Below are 25620 nucleotides of genomic sequence, written 5' to 3' on the forward strand. Positions count from 1 at the left end.
GAAAAATCTCTACATTTGAGACTAAACTGTTAGAATTCTACACGGTACACTAGGGCTGTCAATCTCCCTCTATAATCAAATTCGAATTTCAGTGCTTTATACATTTTAATATTCGAATTATATTCGAATATTTTAATTAATTTTTACCGTAAATTCCGGACTATAAGCCGCGGCTTTTTTCCCGTTTTTTGCCCTTTTTTGGCCCCTGCGGCTTATATAACGGTGCGTCTTATCTATGGATTTTTTCCCAAAAAAAAAAAAAATCTCTCTTTTTTAGCACTCTTTCTAACTATAAATCCACTTCTGTTTTAATTTCCTCTCTTGCCCTCTTTTAACAACATAACATAACATAACATAACATAACACAACACAGGTAAGCAGAAAGAAAAAGACGAAAGAAAGAAAGAAGCAATCACCGCCATGAATGAGGAAATGACTCACCTGCTGGAGGCTGGAGATTCACGGCTTGGGCTAAACTTTTACTCCGTGAAACACTATCGATTAAGTCCGACATCGCTCAGAGGTTTGAGCAGCTTGAAAACAAGTTTGAAAACGTGCAGAAGTCCATCCACTCACTCACTAAAGAAAATAATGCAACCGTGAACAGAGTTTCTAAAAAAAGCGCATCAGCGCACTGGAGGACAAAAACAACACAGTGAGTCCGAAAGTGGATAAAATGCAAAAACATCGAAACGCTGCACACGCAGGTTGATGACTTAATCAGCAGGAGTAAAAGAAATAACATTCGCCTGATCAATGTAAAAGAGGGAGCTGAGATTGGTGACATGGACGCTTTCGTGGCAAAATCCTGTGTTACATCCTGGACCTGAAGGAAGGCGAGAAACCACCAGAGGTGGACAGGGCACACCGGGCGCCTCGGCCACGTCCAGACCCCGGCCTGCCACCGAGGGCCATCTTCATCTGCCTACTCCGCTGGCCCGACCGTCAACTCATCCTCCAGGCTGCGGGGAAGAAGCCCCTCACCTGGGAGGGTACGCGCTTTTTCGTCCGGCAGGACCTCTCCGCGTTGGTGCAACAGAAACGCGCAACATACAACAGCATCATCGAGTCAATGGATATCGCTTTGGCGTACTGTACCCAGCGAGACTCGTCATAACCATTGCTGGACAGCGGCGGAACAAGAGCTCAAAGTGAAACTGCCGAATATCTTTTGAGTTGGACTGGTCAATAGTACTGTGAGTAACTAAAATAAAAAAATAAAAAACGGAATTCTCTCTTCTTTAGCACTCTTTCTAACTATAAATCCACTTCTGTTTTAATTTCCTCTCTTGCCCTCTTTTCACCACACCGCGGACACTGTGTGCACTGTAAAAAAAACAAAAAATACCACAATGTGTGATTTTGTCTGGGGATTAGTGACCTGACTTTTGTTTTGTTGAAATGTTAATAAATGGGAGCTTCCCCAAACAGCCATCTCTTTCCCGACAATCCCCTCTGTGCACGAAGCCTTACATATGGTAATTACACATCAAAACACCCGCGGCTTATAGACCGGTGCGGCTTATAGAAGAAAAAAATAGTCTCCTTTGAAGGTGCGGCTTATAGACCGGTGCGTCTTATAGTCCGGAATTTACGGTAATTGAAAAAAAAAAAAAAAAAAAAAAATTGGTCTGAGTGAATTGTTGTTGTTGTCTTCTCTTATGATTCTAAATATAGCTGAATCTTTGGGTTTGACCAAGTAAAACTTTTTCTAAGCATTTTACCAAATGTAGATGGAAAAGTGAATGGTGGATGAATATTCAAAATAATATTAGGCTTATCACAAATAGTCCAGCAATGATGTTTATTTAAGAAAACATGTTCCTTGTACAATGTACATACATTCATTGCATTAGAAAATAGGTCAGCTAACCAGAGCTTAGTTAATATTCATCAGTGATGTATTGGTGCTGTCTGAAATGCTAAAATAAAATAATTGATAATAAAAAAAGACACAGCCTTTGTTTTGTTTGAGCTCCTTATCAATAAACAAATAAGTAAACTTTGCCAAAACAACAATGAGCCATGAAAAAAAAAAATCTGTCACGTATTGCACTTAAGAGCTACATGTTTACATTCAGTATAGCAGCTTCAACAGTCAACTTCAGTTAACAATGAATGAACATACATTTTAAGAGCTACAGGTAGGTTTACATCAGTATAGCAGCTTCAACAGTCAACTTCAGTTAACACTCTTTTCTTCAAGTATGTTGTCAGAACTTGTCACTGTTCTAGTGTTCTAAAAAAAATAAAAAAAAATAAAAAAAATATTCGTTTTTAAAAAATAATAATAATCGAATTTCGTTCATAATTATTAAATTCGAATAATATTCGAATATCAAAATTCGTTTCAACAGCCCTATGGTACACTGTGTCATTTTCAGGCAGTGAGAGTGCCCTCTAGGGCAGTGGTTCCCAACCTACGGTACGCGTACCGTAGATGGTACTTGCGCCCCCTGCTGGTGGTACTTGGAAGGCTCCGTGAAAAAATATATATATATATATAGTTTTTGTGCAAAATCCATGGTGGTCATTAGTAGTAGTTTTCAAACATGTGAAAGTGAAATAATAATAATAATTATTAATATTATTGGCAGTGTTTCTCAAGGTAGGTGGTACTTGCGCCCCCCCCCCTGCTGGTGGTACTTCATCCCTGGAATCCCAATGTTTAAATTATGAAATAAACCCAACTTTAAAAATCAATTGTAAAACATGTTTATCTATCAAAATAATACTACGAATGAAAATAAACTTGTGATCATTGAAATTGAGGTTTATTTTGTTGTCTTGAGATTTAGAAACAAATATTTGTTTCTGACGGACACTATACCTGTTGCGCATGCACAATTACCTGCCCGCCCCGCATGGTTACACAAGTGGTGAACAAAGACGAGGAGGGATGCTAAAGTGGATCAAAACGGGAGGGAATAGTAAAAGAGCTGTAGTAGAGGAGAGCAGCAACGATGAAGCACAAGGAGGTGAAGACAGCAGTCAACCCAGCACAAGTGCAGCTGCTGCAGGTTGCACATAGGCTGCAGGTTGGAATAAATTTGCCTCCTGCGTGAACTGTGCATAGCTGAATAGACTGTATTTTAACGTCGGTCATATGGTGGTACTTGGAGAGCCAACTACTTTCTCGTGTGGTACTTGGTGTAAAAAGGTTGGGAACCACTGCTCTAGGGGTTCAAACCTCCTTTTTTTGGGGCCTCCAAAATGGCAGATTTGATTCAGCGTTACGTCACGGTGAACCCCCCCTTTCCAGATACATCCATCTGCATCTCGCCCCGCCCACCGTGTACGTTCTCCCGCCGGAAGTGTACGTGTACAGACCACAGACCTACTCCTTAAAAAAATAAAAGACTTGATATCTTTCTTTTCAAATCGGCGTAGGTGTTATGATATTCTATGCTTGTGTGCATTAGTGTCTTTACTAAAGACACAGGGGTGGGCAATTATTTTTCATGGGGGGCCACATGAGAAACCCAGATTGTTGCCGGGGGCCGAACAAATATTGTCATGTCGTAACCCATGGATGGGTAACTTTGAGATAGAGAGGGCCACAAAAAATGTCCTCGCGACCAGGTTTTGCTGAGGGCTGAACGGCGCCAGTGCGAAAAATTTGGTGCATTTGAAGCTAGGTTTAGAGGAATAACTCATTTTAAATCAACAGTTGTGATGTCATTATTCAGTCTTAACCACCAATATTTGATCCTTTTCTCACTCACTCCTATGTCACCACCTGCTCTCAGGGCTTGAAATTAACTTTTTTGACCACCTGCCAATATGGCTGCTAGATTTTAAAGTTACCAGCCAATTAGAATTTCCACTAGCTGAAATGTTTTTCTTGAAATAAATCAGAATATGAGTGGGTTCATTTAAGCATAAGTATCAGTAAGTGTCCCGGGATGATCAAAGCCTGTGTTGAGGGTCACACGAACAAAAATGCAGTCTTGAAGCTAAATAAATCCAAAACCATTGAGTTATTTGACTTATTTAAATTTCTACTTCAATGTAGCCTTTTAGTCATAAAGATTATTGAAAGATATTCCATATTCCAGACTGAAATGCTGGAATATGGAAAAAAATGAAAATAACAGAAGTGGAGAATTGGCCAGAATATGACATGAACATTTGGACACTTATTCAGCGGGTATCTTGCATGTTGCGTTCAGGTGTGTGTAAAAAACAATTTTCTTTTTTTTCCTTTTTTTTGCAATTTCATCGCGGGCCACACAGGTGGCGCCCGCGGGCCGCATCCGACCCATGTGTGGTCTTTAGGATGATTGAATGTTTGCATGATTCATGAGCGATGTTGACAGACAATTCCCCCCAACATTGATCACATTCCCGGGGTTGATCTGGCTAGTTAATCGGCTAGCTATGCTACTAGCTAACATTAGCTAGCAACTCGTCCATCCTGTTCCTACCCGCGCTAGTATGAGCTCCATGGTCGGCCTCTGAGACCCAGGACAGCCCCCTCACCCCACCCACCTTCCATGAATCTGCCCAACTGCATACCCACTATTAGCACACCTCCCCAGGCTACACACAGACCCCCGCCCCGCCAGGACCTTGTCCTCCAGGGACCTACGTTACCCACTGGCTGGACCTTGCTGGCCCAGTGGCCCACACTTAAGCACCGCTCCCGGGGTACAGACAGCCAGCCGTCCCCCGGGAGCTATCAAACAAAAAGACTAATGCACACAAGCATAATAGAATATCATATACCTCCAGAACGCTGATTTAAAAAGAAAAATATCCAGGCTTTTATTTTTGAAGGAGTCTAGAAACGTACTCTGGTCTGTACGTGTACACATCCAGCGGGTCTGAGAACGTACACGGTGGGCGGGGCGATGGTGCTCCAGTGCTGCAGATGGATGATACTGCCCCTTTCCCCCACTCATGTGATCATTAGCTAACGCCAGAGCCATATAATAGAAGAGTTGCAACATCTCCATTCACTCCAATGGACCTGTTTTTTTTTGTGAGGATTAAGCAGGGCTGTACGTTTGTGATGTACTTTTAAGAAAGGGTCAGACGTTTAAAGAATCAAATTGTATATTATCAGCTTTATTTTATACATTCAAAAGTAGCGTGAGCCCTTTCCTGGCTAATAGAGCTGGGGCAACGCAAGGCATTGTGGGTAATCATTAGGGGTGCACCGATCGATCGGCAAGCAATCTGTATCGGCCGATTTTGACCTCAAATATGAGATCGGCTGATTGCCGATATTTCGGCTGATTGCCGATATTTTTTTATATAAAAAAAAAAGAGAGAAAAAAAAAAAAAGCCCTATCACTAATGAGGCTTTCCAACGATATAAAATACAATGCCAATTGGTATTATTAAAGGGGAGAAATAATCAACCTAAAATAACGTTTCCAAACTTTCTTTGAGGAGTTTATATATCGGTGATCGGTAATCGGTGATCGGTCGATGATCAGTTGGGCAGATATTTCCCATAGGCGATCGGCGATCGGTGGCAAAAAACGTGATCGGTGCACCCCTAGTAATCATCATCCGCTCTGGTACTGTGGCTAATGCTAGCTGTTAGCTGTGGGCTAACGTTAGTTACATTGCAGTAAAACGCCACTGAATGACCATTTTGATATAACTTGCAACCATTTCGAGTCACGCTGTTTACATACAGCTCACCAGCGTTGGCTAGTTGTTGATATTTATAACGATATGTAGCTCTAATATCACGTTTTTCTCGATGCGGGGAAACCGTCATGGCGCTGTTTCCGGTAAATATTTCCGGTCTGAGCGCAGACAAAGAGTATAGTGAGACAAGAGGTGACACTCTTCTGCTTCTTTCACAGCAGTTTAAAAAGAACTGTCATGTACAGGGCAATTACCTACTGGAACAGACTTCCACAGCATTTAGTTTCAATTACCAGCAGAGTTGGTTTTAAGAAGAGACTGAGAAAAGATGTAATGCAGAAAGAGATAGTTTTAGATTGTGTAGAATTGTTATGTTAGTTTATTGTATTCTGTTATGAGTTGTTTCTGCTTTATTTATTTATTTTCTTTTGACCTATTTTTGTTCAAGTTCAGTTTAGTGTGTTGTTTCTGTGTTGTATTGTTTCTGGTTATTGTTGCTGTATTGATACATTTTCCTTTTCTTCTTTTTTGCTTGATTCTATATGTACTTTATGTCTGATATATTTCATTAAATTTTCTTTTTCTCCTTGTCTAGGATAATTGTTGCTTTTGTTTTTGTTATATGTGTGTGTGTGTGTGTGTGTGTGTGTATGTACTGTATGTATGTATGTACTGTATGGATGTATGTATGTATGGATGTATGTATGTGGATGGATGTATGAATGGATGGATGGATGCATGTATGGATGTATGTATGTGCAGGGCCGATCCTGGCCATTTGGGTGCCCTAAGCGTAATTGTTCTGTGGTGCCCCCCCCCCCCCCCCCCCCCGTAAAACTTTCAATAACTGTCAAACGAAAGACTGCAAAATCATTAATTATGAACGATACTAGTGTATCTCACATTTCATTACATGTGGGAAACAAACAATTGTTAGAATTACTGTACATGTCAGCAAACAAGTGATTGTTAAACTGTACATGCAAGCAGGGGCGGACTGGGATCATAATTCAGGCCGGGCATTAGATACCAAGCAGGCCAGGCCGATACAGGCCGACGTGCGTGCCGGCGTCCGAAGGGCGGCGGCGAAAAATTTGGGCTGTTTGAAGCCCAATTTGGGCCGTTTGAAGCCAGATTTGGGCTGTTTGAAGCCAGATTTGGACCGTCTGAAGCCCGATTTGGGCCAGTTGAAGCCAGATTTGGGCCAGTTGAAGCCAGATTTGGGCCGGTTGAAGCCAGATTTAGGCCGCTTGAAGCCCAATTTGGGCCGTTTGAAGCCCAATTTGGGCCGAGTCCAATTTTACAATGAGATGCACCCTGAATAAAGTAATAAAACCACTAGTAAACCAGTAGGCGGCGCCTGGCCTGCTGTTCAGTGAGTGGCCTGACTGAGGGCACCAAAATTTTTTTTTTTTTTTTTTTTTTTTGGTGCCCTCAGTCACGTGATGCCCTACGCAGTCTGCGTACTCTGCGTAATGGGTTGGAGCGGGCCTGTGTATGTGGATATATGTATGTTTCAATCATGAGAGGCCAGTTGGTAGGATTAGACAAACTTTATTTAGCAATCGGCATGCATGGCAAATACTTTGGCGCTTGACTCCATTGGCCAGTGGCGCTGCTCTTGAGGCAAGAGGAGGGCACCTGCATAGGCTAGGAGATCCCCCCCCCGTGGGGGATCAGGAGTCAAGACTCGTTGGTGGCGGACTGGGGAGGTGGGTGGGGCAAAACAACGCTTCGGAGGACGGCTTCGAGGGAGATGGACTGCCGTGAAGCTGCTGCTGCTATGATCGGCCGGAGAGAGAGAGGTGACGTAGAACCCTTGCTATATATATGAGGATTAACTGACGTCATGTTTGACGTCATAGCAGACGTCATACTAGGACTTTGACTGACCACGTTATGCTAGGACTTGACTGTCGTCAGGGGATGATCGGATTATGCATGAGTGGCCTTCAGCTTGAAATATGGTCTGGAGACCTCACTTCAATCATGAGAGGCCAGTTGGTAGGATTAGACAAACTTTATTTAGCAATCGGCATGCATGGCAAATACTTTGGCGCTTGACTCCATTGGCCAGTGGCGCTGCTCTTGAGGCAAGAGGAGGGCACCTGCATAGGCTAGGAGATCCCCCAAAAGGAAGATGTGATTACCGGAGGTTAATTGAGATCTGCAGGCGCCAGTAGTTGATTGTACTTTTCTGGCCTTCGACCTTTTAGCGACTTACAGCTATTTGCGGCTGGCGCTCCCAACTCGGTCGGGCCTTCGATCTTGATACATTAATGTTTACTTGGTACGTGCTTATCCTGCCTTCGACCTTTTTTGCGACTTACGGCTATTTGCGGCTGGCGCTCCCAACTCGGTCGGGCACCTCGCGATAGCGCTTCCCAGCTTGGCCTACCTGGCCGCCTTGGCGCTTCGCGATTGTACTTTTCCGGCCTTCGACCTTTTTAGCGACTTACAGCTATTTGCGGCTGGCGCTCCCAACTCGGTCGGGCCTTCGATCTTGGTACATTGATGTTTAGCTTGGCGCTTCCCGGCTTGGCCTACTTGGCTGCCTTGGCGCGACTACCCTGACTTTCTCCGGCTCTCTCTTTCTCTATCCCTCCCCCCCAAAAATTGTACTTTTCCGGCCTTCGACCTTTTTAGCGACTTACAGCTATTTGCGGCTGGCGCTCCCAACTCGGTCGGGGACCTCGCGATAGTGCTTCCCAGCTTGGCCTACCTGGCCGCCTTGGCGCCTCGCGATTGTACTTTTCCGGCCTTCGACCTTTTTTGCAACTTACAGCTATTTGCGGCTGGCGCTCCCAACTCGGTCGGGCTTACCTGACTTAAGGCGCTTCCCGGCTTGGCTCTTTCTGGCCGCCATGGCGCCTTACCTGACTTAAGGCGCTTCCCGGCTTGGCTCTTTCTGGCCGCCATGGCGCCTTACCTGACTTAAGGCGCTTCCCGGCTTGGCCTTCCTGGCCGCCATGGCGCCTTACCTGACTTAAGGCGCTTCCCGGCTTGGCCTTCCTGGCCGCCATGGCGCCTTACCTGACTTAAGGTGCTTCCCGGCTTGGCCTTCCTGGCCGCCATGGCGCCTTACCTGACTTAAGGCGCTTCCCGGCTTGGCCTTCCTGGCCGCCATGGCGCCTTACCTGACTTAAGGTGCTTCCCAGCTTGGCCGACTTGGCCGCCTTGGCGCCTCACCATTTTAACTTGGCCTTCTTGGCCCCCTGACTTGGCCTTCTGACTGACCCTGACTTTCTCTGGCTCTCTCTCTTTCCCCCCCCTTCTTGGCCCCCCGACTTGGCCTTCTGACTGACCCTGACTTTCTCTGGCTCTCTCTCTTTCCCCCAAAAAATAACCGGGAGATTTACTGCGCCTTACTGGGCGCCGTGCTTTTCGGGGAGCCACCACCGAGACATTATTTGGCACGGACGTCCAGGACACTGTTCGTTGCCATGCTTGCCGATGAAGGGAGGAGGGTCCTTTGGGCCGCCGGTATGGCCACCCGCTCCGGGCGGATGTAGCTGGAGAATGCTGATGAAGACCAGCGGCCCGTTTGCTGGAGGGAGGCGGAGGACACTCCTTGCACGGCGGCTGAGGTGCGGTTCCGATCCTGAAGGAGTGGCTGGAGAAGTTCTTCGTCGGGAGGTTGCACTTCTGGAGCGTCCGCTTGAGGTGCAGGACGAACCAGGATCTTGTCATGTGGTGACGAGCGGCTTGGAGAAGCGCTGAAGCTGGGGTGCCGTAGCCTCTCGGGCACTCTGGGCAGACTGAAAGGTCCATGGGGCGAACGGTTCATTCTGGCGGCAACAGCTGAAATGTAGTGCTTAATGCATGAGATATAAAGAAACTGGTTAATAAACAAGTGAGAGAAAGCGATGGTTTCACCGCCTTGCAAGTGCACCATGGACTGCTAGTTGCAACTCGCAGTGATATGTTATGGTTGGCCACATGTAGCGATGGGGTTCGCAGCCTCTTGTTACCTGACTAGCGTGACACTGTATCAATTATTTTAGCTTTGGTATTGTTTATGGTTAAGAAGGGGCAAAGCCGTCTCTACTTTCTGAGACGGCTGAGGTCCTTCAACGTCTGCCGGACCATGCTGAGGATGTTCTATGAGTCGGTAGTGGCTAGTGCCTTCCTGTATGCTATTGTGTGCTGGGGCAGCAGGCTGAAGGCAGCGGATGCCAACGACTCAGCAACTGATCCATAAGGCCAGGGACATTGTGGGGCTGGATCTGGGCTCTCTGACTGCGGTGTCAGAGAAGAGAACGTTGTCCAGGCTACGTTCCACCATGAACGATGACTCGCACCCACTCCACGGCGTGCTAGTCGAACACAGGAGTACGTTCAGTGAGAGACTGATTCCGCCTAGATGCAGTACGGAGAGGCCCGGGGAATCATTCCTGCCTGTGGCCATTGGTCTATTTAATGCCTCTCTTAAAAGAGCACCTCGGAGACGCTCAGTCTCCCTGAGACTGAGCCAGCCGATAGGTTAACTGTGCCTGGCTGAGCCACGTGTAACGTATAGGGCAAGCCGACTTAATATGGTCCAGGGTGCAATAATGATAATTGACACGGAATGTATACTTGCCTGACGTATTTTGTATTTTTGCTACTTACATTCCACTTATTTTTGCTTCTAGCGCATTTACTAGTTATTCTATGCTATGTTGTGTTTTTTCTGCTTATTGCTTACTACTGCATTTGCATTGCATTTACTACTGTTTATTTTATTTTAAGCTGTGTGTTCTGTGAGCGAGCTACTGTAACTTGTCCCAATTTCCCCTCGGGGATCATTAAAGTAATTCTGATTCTGCTTCTGAAGAAATGCCAGAGGCATTTTACTTTGAAATTCGTTGAGCACAGGAAGTGGTGTATTAAGACCGGGTAGCTTGACACGGAAAAGACGTCAGCATTTCCCTGGGCCGTCTGGGTTCGGTCTGAAAATTGTGCAGTAACACTCATTCTAGCTGATGCTCAGACAAGCTCCATGGGCCAGGGGTGTTAGAATGGCCCCTTGCGTGGTTATTATTATTATTATTATTATTATTATTATTATTAAGTTGTGACTCCCGCTGGCCATTTGCCAGAAAGCGATTTCCGCCAGCGTTGCCAGACGTACGATAATTATCGTATGTGTACGATAATTTCGACCTCTGTACGATGTACGATCAATGATCAATACGATAGTTTCACTCCAAAAACGATAATTTTGACCCTCTGGTACGATAATTCAACATTTGCCATCTGGCAACACTGATTTCCGCTTAGGCGTCGGAAATGGCAGGCTGAGATGCCCACTGGGTAGAATGGTCAGATCACAGGCCGAATGACTAGTCAGTCAGCCTCGCTTTATTTAGTCAAAGCACGAGGGACACCTACGGTACATGTGGTGTTTTCAGAGCAATGTAAGACAGTATTTCTGTTTGGTGAGGCGGGCCGTTGCGGGCGGACGGAGTATTAAATAGATGAATACGTCTGAATTTTACTGGACTGGTAGATTGCCCGTTTAAATACTGAAGTAATGATACTTTCCTCATGGGTCCATTCGCGTCCGCGGGTGGCTGGTCCTCCGGGGTATGCTCGGTGTGCTGTGGTCGTCAACCCCGTCCTTGGTAGAGCCTGGGGACGCGATGATCGCGGTGCGGAAGCCTGAATGCTTGGACGCCTGGACATGCTGCTTGCTGAACGAAAATGTTGGTCACTGATTGTCAGTCTGAAGGTCTGTTGTTGACTTGGGGCGGACTCCTGGCTGGAGGGAAATGGCCGCTTTGCTTGAGCCGATTTGCTCCGTTAATGGAGATAGCAAGGAAAGATTGACGACGTGCAAGACAGCGTAGAACATGGCGTCTCGCGGCGGCCCCTCGCAGTGGAGCGCCCCGCGTTGGCAGCCTGCGGCCCGGCCGTCTCGGAAGGCCAATGCGCTCCGTGCCGACCCGGAACAGGGTATCTGAGCTGTCGTCGCTGCCCATGGACTGTTCTGGCTCTGGATCCGACATACCAGGAGTGGGGAGCGTTGAGCAAAACAACGCTTCGGAGGACGGCTTCGAGGGAGATGGACTGCCGTGAAGCTGCTGCTGCTATGATCGGCCGGAGAGAGAGAGGTGACGTAGAACCCTTGCTATATATATGAGGATTAACTGACGTCATGTTTGACGTCATACTAGGACTTTGACTGACCACGTTATGCTAGGACTTGACTGTCGTCAGGGGATGATCGGATTATGCATGAGTGGCCTTCAGCTTGAAATATGGTCTGGAGACCTCACATGTATGTATGTATGTATGTATGTATGTATGTATTGAGTACTTTATTGGTGTACTTTTTTTTTTACTTTTTAATTACTGTAACTGATGTGTTTGACCACAGGAAGAATAGTGGCTGCTGAGGCAGTGACTAATGGGGATCTGAAATAAACAATAAACAATAAGTGCGCCTGCAGTCAATTTGCATTGGAACAAACTAGCAGGTGGAATCTGCTGCCTTTTTTCTTTCTTTTTATCAAGCAGCATGCCGTTAACTGGTCAAATGTAGTTGATGTTATATAGGGTTGTCACAATACTAGAATTTCAACTTCCATATCAATACCCAAGAACATATCGATACTTGATACCATTTTCGATACCACAGCGAAAAAATTACAACACATTAAGAGGCATTTCTTTTTTTATTATTACAACATGAGAATCTTTTTTTTTTATGATTTTGTGCAAAATAAACCTTGCTGTAAAAGACCATTTTTAATTGAGAGAAGGGATGAGGAAGCGCTGCGTGGGTCCTTGGTCAAATCACTGAAACAGGTGCTCTTTGGTGTGGGTGCAGAGAAGCATGAGTAAAAGTTCAAGTGGGATCCTTGACCATCAGAGACCATCATTTGTTTTGTTTTACTAACTGATATAAACATTTCTTCTGTAGGGCTGACGTACAGAGGAAGTCATTACCTTCAGCCTGAGCTCAGCCAATCACAGCTCTCCTTTAGAGACCTCTTCCTGGACCCAGACACTGGCAAGGTGAGACAGTGTGTTTGTCTGTATGTGTGGATCTCAGAGTCTCTCAGTCTGACGACTAATACGAGTCTGGGCCAGACGACCGGTATGTCGGTTGTCCGAACCAAGACTTCCTCTGAGAGAATAGGCCTTTTTCACAGCAGCCCTTTTGTGTCTAAAAGGCAGGACGTAACACAGGTGCACCAAGACTTCCTCTGAGAGAATTGAGTTGGAGTTGATTGATCGATACTTTTTGTAGGTGTTTTAGGTCCAGACGTCATTGTGGCTCATCTCTATAAACAGATAACTGCATTTGAGACATTGTCAGACTGGAAACAACGATGGAAGTGGAAGTGTTGGTGCAGACGTCCGCTCTACATCGGAAAGCTAAAAGTATCAGCTGTCTGTCTCAGAGTCTTATTAGTCATCAGCCTGAGAGAATTGGTATTTGTTTGTCTGTGTGTTTTAATGGACCAGGGCAAAGCCTCTTAGCCTGGTAAACCAGCCGGTCACGTCAACTCACATTTCAGAGAACGGGGAAACCATCTTTTCCGCCGAGAAACCCCGCTGATGTAAACTCCTGTACTTGTTTAATTGTTGTTATTGAGTCTATTTCAGCAATAACTGCACTTTATGGCTGCTTAAACTCGATGAATGTTGACATTACTACTCGAGGTGGACAGGCACGGAGGCAGCCATTACTGTTTTTTCAGCAGCGTTCCTGATTGGCCAGTTACGATATCAACTACGAGGCTGGTCGCTGATTGGCTCGTACGCTTTGCAGTTTCTGCAGAAAGCCCTCGCAGGGCTTGAGGCCAGACGGTCTGGTAGAACGAAATGTAATGTGAGTTCAGTTTACCAGGCTAAAAGCCTCTAGTCATTAATTAATGCTTCTGTTTCCTCTCCTCTTCTGTCCTCTCCACTCCTCTCAACTCTCCTCTCTCCTCACCCCTCTCCTCTCCTTTCCTCTCTTCTCCTCCTATCCCCTCCTCCCCTCTCCTCTCTTCACTTCTCATCTCCTATCTTCCCTTCTCCTCTCCTCCTCTCTCCTCTCCTCTCTTCCCTTCTCCTCTCCTCTCCTCTCCTCTGTTCTCCTCTCTTCCTTTCTCTCCTCCTCTCTCCTCTCCTGTAGGTTCATTCTCGTCAGGTCAGGACGAGTGTTTGTTTCACCCTGTGGAGCTGCAGGAGGATTCCCACTCCTGGTGTTGGAGTTCAGGTCCTCAGCAGACACATTCGCCTCTGTGCCTTCGATGGAACTCAGGTGGGGCTTAAGTGTGTATTCTGCTAGACATAATAATAATCATAATAATAATAATCATCATCATCATCATCATCATCATAATAATAATTAATTTAATTTATAAAGCACTTTTCAGTGACCCAAAGACGCTGACACAGTATGAGTACATAGAAAACAAGATAACAACAGGCAACAGATACAAGTAACAATTAACACATCGATCAGGGATCTATGGAAACAGAGGGGAGGGAGGGAGAGTGTGGGAGGGACAGGGGCCAGACGGAAGAGAGGGAGGTGGGGAAAAAGAATGACATAATAATAATAATTAATTTAATTTATGACAGTACACTGAATATCTTTGGGTTGTGGACTAGCAATATACAAATTATTATTACTATTAGTGCTGTCAAATGACAGCAAATTAATTTATTACAATGTTGATCATCAATTACTTACTCATTTATCAAGGAAAAATACCAAACATTTCCTGGTTACAGCTTCACAAATGAAAAGATTTTCATATTATAAAATTAATACTTTGGTTTTTGGTCAGTCTAAGTAACATATTTGAATAGTCACTTTTGGGCTCTTTTGTGATGTTCTTTTTTTTTTAAAGATTTTGTAGACTAAATGTTTAATTGAAACAGTAATTAATTGATAATAATCATTAGTCGTAGGCCTACATTTTTATTATGGCTCCGCCAGCGTTAGCCGAGCCAGAGGCATTATGGTTTCATGTTGCCCGTCCGTACGTCCCTCCGATGTTCCTTAACACGATATCTCAGGAACGCCTTGACGGAATTTCATCAAATTTGGCTCAAACGTCCACTTTGAATCAAGGATGAACTGATTACCTTTTGGTGGTCAAAGGTTGAAGTTGAAGGTCACTGTCTCTGTCACGAATGCCATTTTTGAGCTTGTTAACGCGATATCTCAGGAAGGCCTTGAATGAATTTCATCACATTTGCCTCAAACGTCACTTTGACTCAAGGATGAACTGATTACATATTGGTCCTCAAAGGTCAAGGTCACTGTGAACTCACGAACGCCATTTTCGAGCTCGTTAACGCCATATCTCAGTAACGCCTTGACGGAATTTCTTCACATTTGACTCAAAAGTCCAAGTCTGGACAGACATGGATGTCGACTGCTCACTTGTTTGGCGGAGGCATATATCTGCGGTGCGGTCATTCTAGTTCTAGCTGATGTTGTTTGGACGTTCTGTCTGATAGTGAAGGGACTGTGTTTGTGTTGCAGGTGTTGAGTAACATCCACACGGTGAGGGCGACCTACAGCTCCAAGAGCCCCAAGACCTGGAGCTTCTCTCCCAGGGTATGAAGAGGCAGGAGTCCACACAAATGCTTCTTCTTTGTTATCTTTTTTTTTTTTAAGAAGAAGAAAAGCAACAGACATCGCAATGACAGACACAAAGAATCATATAATCCCACCTAGGAGCAAATCAAAATAAATAAAAAGAAGTTCATCCCTCCCTCCCACCCATGTGGCGTCCAATGCCCTCCCCTCCCGCCCCACGTTAGTTCTATATAACAGTACAATAATCATCGATGTATGATTAATTAGGGATGCACAGGGAAACTTCCCTGCCGATACGACGGAACAATGATGCCCCAATTACGCCCACATGTTCCATGGTTGACTAGCTATTCAATGCCAGTAATCCCCGGTGTGAGGGTGTGCACGCCAGCGTGACTTACTTAACCTAAGTTGAAGCACAACTTAGGTTCACACAAAATCAGGCAAGACACGCGCCAATTCCGCACCAGGAGAAACCCGATGCTCCCCCCGAAATCAGGCAGAAAAACTAAATTAATACAAAAATAAATAAAAAGATGTGGGATACATCGGTATCGGCAGTCGGGCATGAGAGCAGGAAGGCATCGGCAAATTGGATGTCGACAGAAAATCCCACACTGCAATAAAACCAAAATCATTGAAGTACAAAGTATTACCAAACCTGAGGATGTTCTAGCCAGCAGCTGTTTAGCAACAGAAGCCCTTCTGTTGACCACACGATCATCTCAGTCCACGCTGCTCTCTTCCTTTACCTCAGGTGACAGAGACTGCACTCAAACCCAATATAATAATAATATGTTTGTGTGTGCGCTCGTGTGTGTGTGTGTGTGTGTGTGTGCGTGTGTGTGTGTGTCCAGATGACCGGTGTCCTTCCCACCCTCCTAGATGGAGACTGTTTTCTGCGCTGCAGCTCTAACTCGCCTGACCTGGGAATCCTCTTTGAACTCGGAGTTACCTTTATACGGAATGTAAGGCTTACACACACACACACACACACACACACACACACACACACACACACACACAGGCGCGCACACAGAAAAGCTGAATTTGTCCATCTGATTTGTGTGTGTATGTGAAGCGCTGGTGTGTGATGAACTGTGTGTGTTTTTAGTCGACAGGAGAGAGAGGAGACCTGAGCTGTGGCTGGGCCTTCCTCAAACTGACCGACGACACCGGAAATCCACTCCCCGCTAGGTACACACACGCACACACACACGCACACACACACGCACACGCACACGCACACATTTGAAATATTTATTTATGTCCACATAAATACAAGTATGCAAAGGACATAAACTGTAATAGTGCAGTCAAATGCTGGGAGTCAGTCAGTTACATGAGTGCCCAGATGGCAACCACAATAATGCATACACATAAGAAACACACAGGATGATAACATGGCAGGTTGATATATACAGTTATACTGTAATGCAAGATAGCGGTCAGTATCCACTTCATGGGTACAAAAAGCAGCGCCTCCTCCATATTGAGCGGCTGCCAATAATAGCAGAACAATATCTCGCTAACTGCTTGGCCCTTCTCTTTGGGAGACCAGCCATCTGAAAGCCTCTCATAACCAGCTTATGGACATGACCTAGGCTACCAATTATGAAAACTACAAGTTTACACCTGTAGCCCAGCTGTGAAATGGTCTGTTCTAGCTGTTGAGACACACACACACACACACACGCACGCACGCACGCACGCACGCACACACACACACACACACACACACACACACACACACACACACACACACACACACACACACACACACACACACACACACACACAAACACATGCACCATATTTGTTCATTTATATATTTTACTTGATTATTGTTGGTTGCATTTAATACACCCTCTTTGCATTGCTCTAAATTATATAATCTTTTTTTCTTTGCTGTATCCTATTTCTATTTGGTGCTGCACTGACCCTGTTGACACAGTAAAGTTGCATCTGATCTGATCTGATCTACTCTGTGTGTATATGACCTATGATCTGATCTGATCTACTCTGTGTGTATATAAAGGTAAAGTCCCACTGATTGTCACACACCTGAGTGTGTGAAATTTGTTCTCCGCATTTGACCCATCCCCTGGGGGAGCGGTGAGCGGCAGCAGTGCCGCGCTCGGGAATATGACCTATGATCTGATCTGATCTACTCTGTGTGTATATCACCTATGATCAAGACCCCCCCCCCCCCCTATTTTTTGTATCCCATTTTTATCCCCCATTAGTGCTAATTTTAATTTATTTATCCTGGTTGCTGCTCCACCCTCTGCCGATCTGGGGAGAGCCGAAACTGGCTCCATGCTTCCTCCGAGACATGGGCAGTTAGCCAGCCGCTTCTTTTCACCTGACAGGGGATCCTTCACCGGTAGGACATAGCACGTGGGATGATCACGCTATTCCAACCAGTTCCCCTCCCTCCCTCCGAACAGGGGCCCCGAATGATCAGAGGAGGCACCACTTCAGCGACCTGGATATTGCATGTTTTGGTGAGGGGTTCCTATATGAAGGAAACCCCCAGGGGGCACGGCGTGAACATGCAAACTCCACACAGAAAGGCCCTTTTGACAACCCCACCCGGGCGGTGGGCACTCGAGGACATGCAGACAGGCACGCACTCCTTCAGTGCTCACAGCGTCCCAGGTGGGAATCGAACCCAGGATGTTCTAGCTGTGAGGTGACAGCGCTACCCCTGCTCTACCGTGCCGCCCTTATGATCTGATCTGATCTACTGTGTGTGTAGGACCTATGATCTGATCTACTCTCTGTGTGTAGGACCTATGATCGGATCTGATCTACTCTCTGTGTGTAGGACCTATGATCTGATCTGATCTACTCTGTGTGTGTAGGACCTATGATCTGATCTGATCTGATCTACTCTGTGTGTAGGACCTATGATCTGATCTGATCTACTCTGTGTGTGTAGGACCTATGATCTGATCTGATCTACTCTGTGTGTGTGTAGGACCTATGATCTGATCTACTCTCTGTGTGTGTGTAGGACCTATGATCTGATCTACTCTCTGTGTGTGTGTAGGACCTATGATCTGATTTACTCTCTGAGTGTAGGACCTATGATCTGATCTGATCTACTCTCTGTGTGTAGGACCTATGATCTGATCTGATCTACTCTCTGTGTGTAGGACCTATGATCTGATCTGATCTGATCTGATCTACTCTCTGTGTGTAGGACCTATGAGCTGCCAGTGAATGGTGGCACTCCCTATGAGAAAGACGTAGCGATGGAGGCTTCAGTAACCAGAGGAGGTAAGAAGGAGCAGCAGAGCTCATCATTCTTTAGTTTAGTTTATTGGACAGTTGATACAATACATGACAAATTAAGTTACACATCATAAAAATGTAGTTGTAATTGTGTGGTACTTATACACAAACATTATCATCATTACCTACAAGTACAATAATGCACATACTTTGTTGTGAGCAGTTTCATGTAGGAACTTTTTTTTTTTCATGTAGGAACTATAGCTAGCAGCTAGCAGGTGTAGTACATACATACATAGTTCCTCCATGAAACTGCTCATAACAAGGTCTGTGGATTATCTTGAGTAACCGGGTCATGATTTCTGGAAAGAGACATTGCTGTTGAGTTTCAAATGTATTTCTTTGGCACTTTGAGCAGCACAAGCCGAGTGCCATCCAGTTCCATTGTATTGAAGAGAAGGCAGAAACTCTGCAGCCGATATCTCCAAAACTCAAGCAACTAACACAAAATGATATAGATGGATAAATATCACTACAGGAGAGAGGGAATATGTGTTTTGGATTTTAGGGTGAGCTGTTGCTTTAATGCACTGAAGATGAATCATCACAGACTCCACCAATAGTATGAAATGGTAACTCTTCCCATCTCCTAAATGGGCGTGGTCATCCGGATGTGTTGTGACTGACCTAAATATCCAGGCTTTTATTATTATTATTATTCCCCCCCCCCCCCCCCCTATTTTTTGTATCCCATTTTTATCCCCCATTAGTGCTAATTTTAATTTATTTATCCTGGTTGCTGCTCCACCCTCTGCCGATCTGGGGAGAGCCGAAACTGGCTCCATGCTTCCTCCGAGACATGGGCAGTTAGCCAGCCGCTTCTTTTCACCTGACAGGGGATCCTTCACCGGTAGGACATAGCACGTGGGATGATCACGCTATTCCAACCAGTTCCCCTCCCTCCCTCCGAACAGGGGCCCCGAATGATCAGAGGAGGCACCACTTCAGCGACCTGGATATTGCATGTTTTGGTGAGGGGTTCCTATATGAAGGAAACCCCCAGGGGGCACGGCGTGAACATGCAAACTCCACACAGAAAGGCCCTTTTGACAACCCCACCCGGGCGGTGGGCACTCGAGGACATGCAGACAGGCACGCACTCCTTCAGTGCTCACAGCGTCCCAGGTGGGAATCGAACCCAGGATGTTCTAGCTGTGAGGTGACAGCGCTACCCCTGCTCTACCGTGCCGCCCTTATGATCTGATCTGATCTACTGTGTGTGTAGGACCTATGATCTGATCTACTCTCTGTGTGTAGGACCTATGATCGGATCTGATCTACTCTCTGTGTGTAGGACCTATGATCTGATCTGATCTACTCTGTGTGTGTAGGACCTATGATCTGATCTGATCTGATCTACTCTGTGTGTAGGACCTATGATCTGATCTGATCTACTCTGTGTGTGTAGGACCTATGATCTCATCTGATCTACTCTGTGTGTGTGTAGGACCTATGATCTGATCTACTCTCTGTGTGTGTGTAGGACCTATGATCTGATCTACTCTCTGTGTGTGTGTGTAGGACCTATGATCTGATTTACTCTCTGAGTGTAGGACCTATGATCTGATCTGATCTACTCTGTGTGTGTAGGACCTATGATCTGATCTGATCTACTCTCTGTGTGTAGGACCTATGATCTAATCTGATCTACTCTCTGTGTGTAGGACCTATGATCTGATCTGATCTGATCTGATCTACTCTCTGTGTGTAGGACCTATGAGCTGCCAGTGAATGGTGGCACTCCCTATGAGAAAGACGTAGCGATGGAGGCTTCAGTAACCAGAGGAGGTAAGAAGGAGCAGCAGAGCTCATCATTCTTTAGTTTAGTTTATTGGACAGTTGATACAATACATGACAAATTAAGTTACACATCATAAAAATGTAGTTGTAATTGTGTGGTACTTATACACAAACATTATCATCATTACCTACAAGTACAATAATGCACATACTTTGTTGTGAGCAGTTTCATGTAGGAACTTTTTTTTTTTCATGTAGGAACTATAGCTAGCAGCTAGCAGGTGTAGTACATACATACATAGTTCCTCCATGAAACTGCTCATAACAAGGTCTGTGGATTATCTTGAGTAACCGGGTCATGATTTCTGGAAAGAGACATTGCTGTTGAGTTTCAAATGTATTTCTTTGGCACTTTGAGCAGCACAAGCCGAGTGCCATCCAGTTCCATTGTATTGAAGAGAAGGCAGAAACTCTGCAGCCGATATCTCCAAAACTCAAGCAACTAACACAAAATGATATAGATGGATAAATATCACTACAGGAGAGAGGGAATATGTGTTTTGGATTTTAGGGTGAGCTGTTGCTTTAATGCACTGAAGATGAATCATCACAGACTCCACCAATAGTATGAAATGGTAACTCTTCCCATCTCCTAAATGGCCGTGGTCATCCGGATGTGTTGTGACTGACCTAACATGTTGACTTGAGCTAGAGATGAGTTCCCAAAACTGAATAGCACACATACACACAAAACTGAATAGCACACATATAAACACAAAACTGAATAGCACACATATAAACACAAAACTGAATAGCACACATAAACACAAAACTGAATAGCACACATATAAACACAAAACTGAATAGCACACATAAGCACAAAACTGAATAGCATATAAACACAAAACTGAATAGCACACATAAACACAAAACTGAATAGCATATAAACACAAAACTGAATAGCACACATATAAACACAAAACTGAATAGCACACATATAAACACAAAACTGAATAGCACACATAAACAATAGCACACATAAACACAAAACTGAATAGCACATATAAACACAAAACTGAATAGCACACATAAACACAAAACTGAATAGCACACATATAAACAAAACTGAATAGCACACATAAACACAAAACTGAATAGCACATATAAACACAAAACTGAATAGCACATATAAACACAAAACTGAATAGCACACATAAACACAAAACTGAATAGCACACATATAAACACAAAACTGAATAGCACACATATAAACACAAAACTGAATAGCACACATATAAACACAAAACTGAATAGCACACATAAACACAAAACTGAATAGCACACATAAACACAAAACTGAATAGCACACATATAAACACAAAACTGAATAGCACACATATAAACACAAAACTGAATAGCACACATATAAACACAAAACTGAATAGCACACATAAACACAAAACTGAATAGCACACATAAACACAAAACTGAATAGCACACATATAAACACAAAACTGAATAGCACACATAAGCACAAAACTGAATAGCATATAAACACAAAACTGAATAGCACACATAAACACAAAACTGAATAGCATATAAACACAAAACTGAATAGCACACATATAAACACAAAACTGAATAGCACACATATAAACACAAAACTGAATAGCACACATAAACAATAGCACACATAAACACAAAACTGAATAGCACATATAAACACAAAACTGAATAGCACACATAAACACAAAACTGAATAGCACACATATAAACACAAAACTGAATAGCACACATATAAACACAAAACTGAATAGCACACATATAAACACAAAACTGAATAGCACACATAAACAATAGCACACATAAACACAAAACTGAATAGCACATATAAACACAAAACTGAATAGCACACATATAAACACAAAACTGAATAGCACACATATAAACACAAAACTGAATAGCACACATATAAACACAAAACTGAATAGCACACATATAAACACAAAACTGAATAGCACACATAAACACAAAACTGAATAGCACATATAAACACAAAACTGAATAGCACACATATAAACACAAAACTGAATAGCACATATAAACACAAAACTGAATAGCACACATATAAACACAAAACTGAATAGCACACATATAAACACAAAACTGAATAGCACACATATAAACACAAAACTGCCTTCGTCTTAGCTCAATCTAATCGTATCTAAGATACAACTAAGATTCCAACCACAGATTTAGCTAATACATCTGCAAGCTTCACGTGTAGTTTTAGCTAATCACTACCTGCTGACGTTAGCTCTATTGCCAAATCTGTCTGTCTGAAAAATACCATTTTAGTGTCAGAATGCTCAGAAGATACTGTATGTGGCAAACTGGATGTGATATTTACTTTGGGTACTAAGGAGTGAAAGAATCGTAATTTGTGATCACGATCACTTCTCCCATTGACTCCAATAGACTCAGGACCTGCTCGTCTCCTAAAGGGGCGTGGCAGGGGCCAAACCCACGTGACACGTTTGGGGCCGTGGTGGCCTAAAGGTTAGAGAAGCAAGGTTCTGACCGGAAGGTCATCGGTTCAATCCTTCGGACCGGCAGAATAAATCTGGGTGGGGAAAGTGACAAGGCAGCCCTTGCCCCGTTACCACCACCGATGTGCCCTTGAGCAAGGACCTTAACCCCAACTGCTCCAGTGGAGCTGCTCAGTGGCCAGCAGATCAGACTGTGGTTGTACTGGTGAGCTTCCAGGTGTGAAGGTGTGTGTGAATATGAACAGGACGCTCCTGAAAAAGACAGCATGGCTCTCAGTGAGACTCCCCCTGTATAAACGAAAAGTAAACAAAAAGAAGGTTAGCTGTCAGTACATCCAGTAGCCTATAGGGCTGCAGGCTGCAGCTATTGATTATTTTAGTTATCGAGCATTCTACCGATTATTCCAGCGGATAATCGAGTAATCGGATGAGAAATACTTGTAAATTATCTCCAGTATAGTCCTACACATATAAATAAAGGTAAAAAACAAAGAAAAAAACCTAAGTTGCAAGTGCATTTGTGAAATCTTATCTCCTGTCTCCATTTCTCTTCTCCCCTCCTCTCCTGTCCTCTCCTTTCTTCATCTCCTCTCCTGTCCTCTCCTCTCTTCACCTCCTCTCCTGTCCTTTCTCCTCTCCTCCTCTCTCCCCTCCTCCCCTCTCTTCTCCTGTCATCTGCTTCTCTCCTCTACTATCCTCTCCCCTCCTCTCCCCACCTCTCTTCTTCTCTTCTCTCCCCTCTTCTCCTGTCCTCTCCTCCTCTCCCCACCTCTCTTCACCTTCTCTCCTGTCCTTTCTCCTCTCCTCTCCCACCCTCTCTCCTCTCCTCTCTCCTCTTCTCCTGTCCTCTCCTCCTCTCCTCTACTATCCTCTCCCCTCTTCTCCTGTCCTCTCCTCCTCTCCTCTCCTCTCTTCATCTCCTCTCCTCCTCTCCCCACCTCTCTTCATCTCCTCTCCTCCTCTCCTCTATTAATATCTTCTCCCCTCCCCTCCTTTCCTCCTCTCCACTCCACTCCTCTCTTCTCCTCCTCTCCTCTCTCAGCTCCAGCTGGTGTTTTGCAGCAGATGCTGCTGGCCAGGCGGCAGCCCAAGCTGATCGTCAAACTGAAATCAGCCAAAAGTCGGACCAGAACCCAGCTCAGGTGAGAGAACCACTGGAGAGCTTTAACACACCCAGTGGATGATGTGTTCAGCCTTCAAGGAAAGATCCACCCTCACATCCACTTAGGCCCAATCCCAATACACCCCTTGCCCCTATACTTAGCCCTTAACCCTCGTTTGGTGCGTTCACGTGTCCTGGTAGAGTGTCCCCATTCTTGTTGGGACAGAGACATGTCCTGGTAGAGTGTCCTCATATTTGTTGGGACAGAGACGTGTCCTGGTAGAGTGTCCCCAATCTTGTTGGGACAGAGGGCTAGGGTGAAGTGGTAGGACTATATAGCCCACCAAACAGAGCTTCTTCAGAGGTAGGTTATGAGAAATCTCCCAGAATGCCTTGCGAATCATCGGCAAGATGGTGGCTAAGGCTAAAAGAAAAGACAAATGTAAGCATTTTCTTTAATAGTAAAGATTTAAAAAAATATCCTAACCATCCTATTATCTTAGTTTCATGTATTTTCAATGTATTTTCCATCTGCTATTCTCAACCTGTGGGCCGCTACTTAGCTTAGCGCTACAATGGCAGTCTATGGTACTTTTGCCTACTCCCGTTCAGATGCCCAAAATACACATTCCAACAGCGCCAGAAACACTCACATGTACACTCACGTATTCACCACGCCATGAAATAATAATCCAAAATAACGTGAAATGGTAATTTTCGTAGTAAATCCACACCGAGAACTAACAAAGAGTAACTGAACTAACAGAGTATGACCAAAGTTACTTTCTCGTTTGTCATGAGGCACATGTGCTGTGTGCAGTCATCAGCACAGCGCATGCGCCTCATGGCAAACAAGGAAGTAACTTCGGTTACTCTTTGTTCAATTACTCTTTGTTAGTTCTCGGTGTGTGGATTTACTACGAAAATGACCGTTTCACGTAAGTTTGGATTATTATTTCATCGCATGATGAGTACACAAGTCACAACATGTACATGTGAGTGTTCTGGTGCTGTTGGAATGTGGATTTTGGGCGACTGAATTGGAGTAGACAAAAGTACCATAGACTGCCATTGTAGTGCTAAGCTAAGTAGCAGTGAGCAGTGTTTCCCATTCATTAATACATTTATGGCGCACCGCCACAACGCACTGATGAGCGCATCAGAATTTAACCAAGTATTTTCCTCTCGCAAAAGTCCACATTGGCCCGCTGTCTCTCTCTGTCTCTCTCTGTCTCTCTCTCTCTCTCTCTCTCTCTGTCTCTCTCTCTCTCTCTCTCACTCACACACACACACACACACACCCACAGGACAGCGGAGTGATTGAGTGATATCAGGCCAATCAGTATGTCGTTTTCAAAACACGTGATCGATTAAATGCATCGTCATTCGTTGAGATGCACGTGGGGGAGGCGGCCGCATCTACTCAGCAAGTCCGCAACCAGGAAATCACACATCACAGCGAGAAGCGCCGCCGGTCTGCTTCGTCCACCTCGGCGAGTCGGCAGCGGTCGACAGACTGCTTCGACAAAACAGCTTGGGAGTCTGGGGTTAAACAAGGTTAAACATCGCTATCAGGCAGACACCGTTCGTTACAAATCAAAGCAAGTCCGCCTCATGCTTGCTTTGACTGCCTGACCCACGAGCGATGCAACTACTCCATGCATTGTGCTGAGCAACAGCCATACCACACTCACTGTAAAGAGCTGAGCAGCCATACCACACTCACTGTAAAGAGCTGAGCAGCCCTTCATACCACACTCACTGTAAAGAGCTGAGCAGCCTTTCATACCACA

General features: G+C 44.8%; 1 pseudogene across 1 annotated transcript in view; it reads left to right on the forward strand.

The window, feature by feature from the left end:
• LOC310789162 (nephrocystin-1-like) overlaps positions 1-25620 on the forward strand; it is a 63224-nt pseudogene that overhangs the window by 25471 nt on the left and 12133 nt on the right. Inside the window, exons 9-15 of the transcript in view lie at positions 12512-12606; positions 13715-13843; positions 15080-15154; positions 15994-16104; positions 16251-16333; positions 18345-18421; positions 23768-23867. The product of the transcript in view is annotated as a nephrocystin-1-like (transcript). The remainder of the gene's footprint in view (positions 1-12511; positions 12607-13714; positions 13844-15079; positions 15155-15993; positions 16105-16250; positions 16334-18344; positions 18422-23767; positions 23868-25620) is intronic.

Source organism: Poromitra crassiceps (assembly GCF_964638095.1).
Source record: "Poromitra crassiceps genome assembly, chromosome: 14".
In the NCBI taxonomy this organism is placed as follows: Eukaryota; Metazoa; Chordata; class Actinopteri; order Beryciformes; family Melamphaidae; genus Poromitra; species Poromitra crassiceps.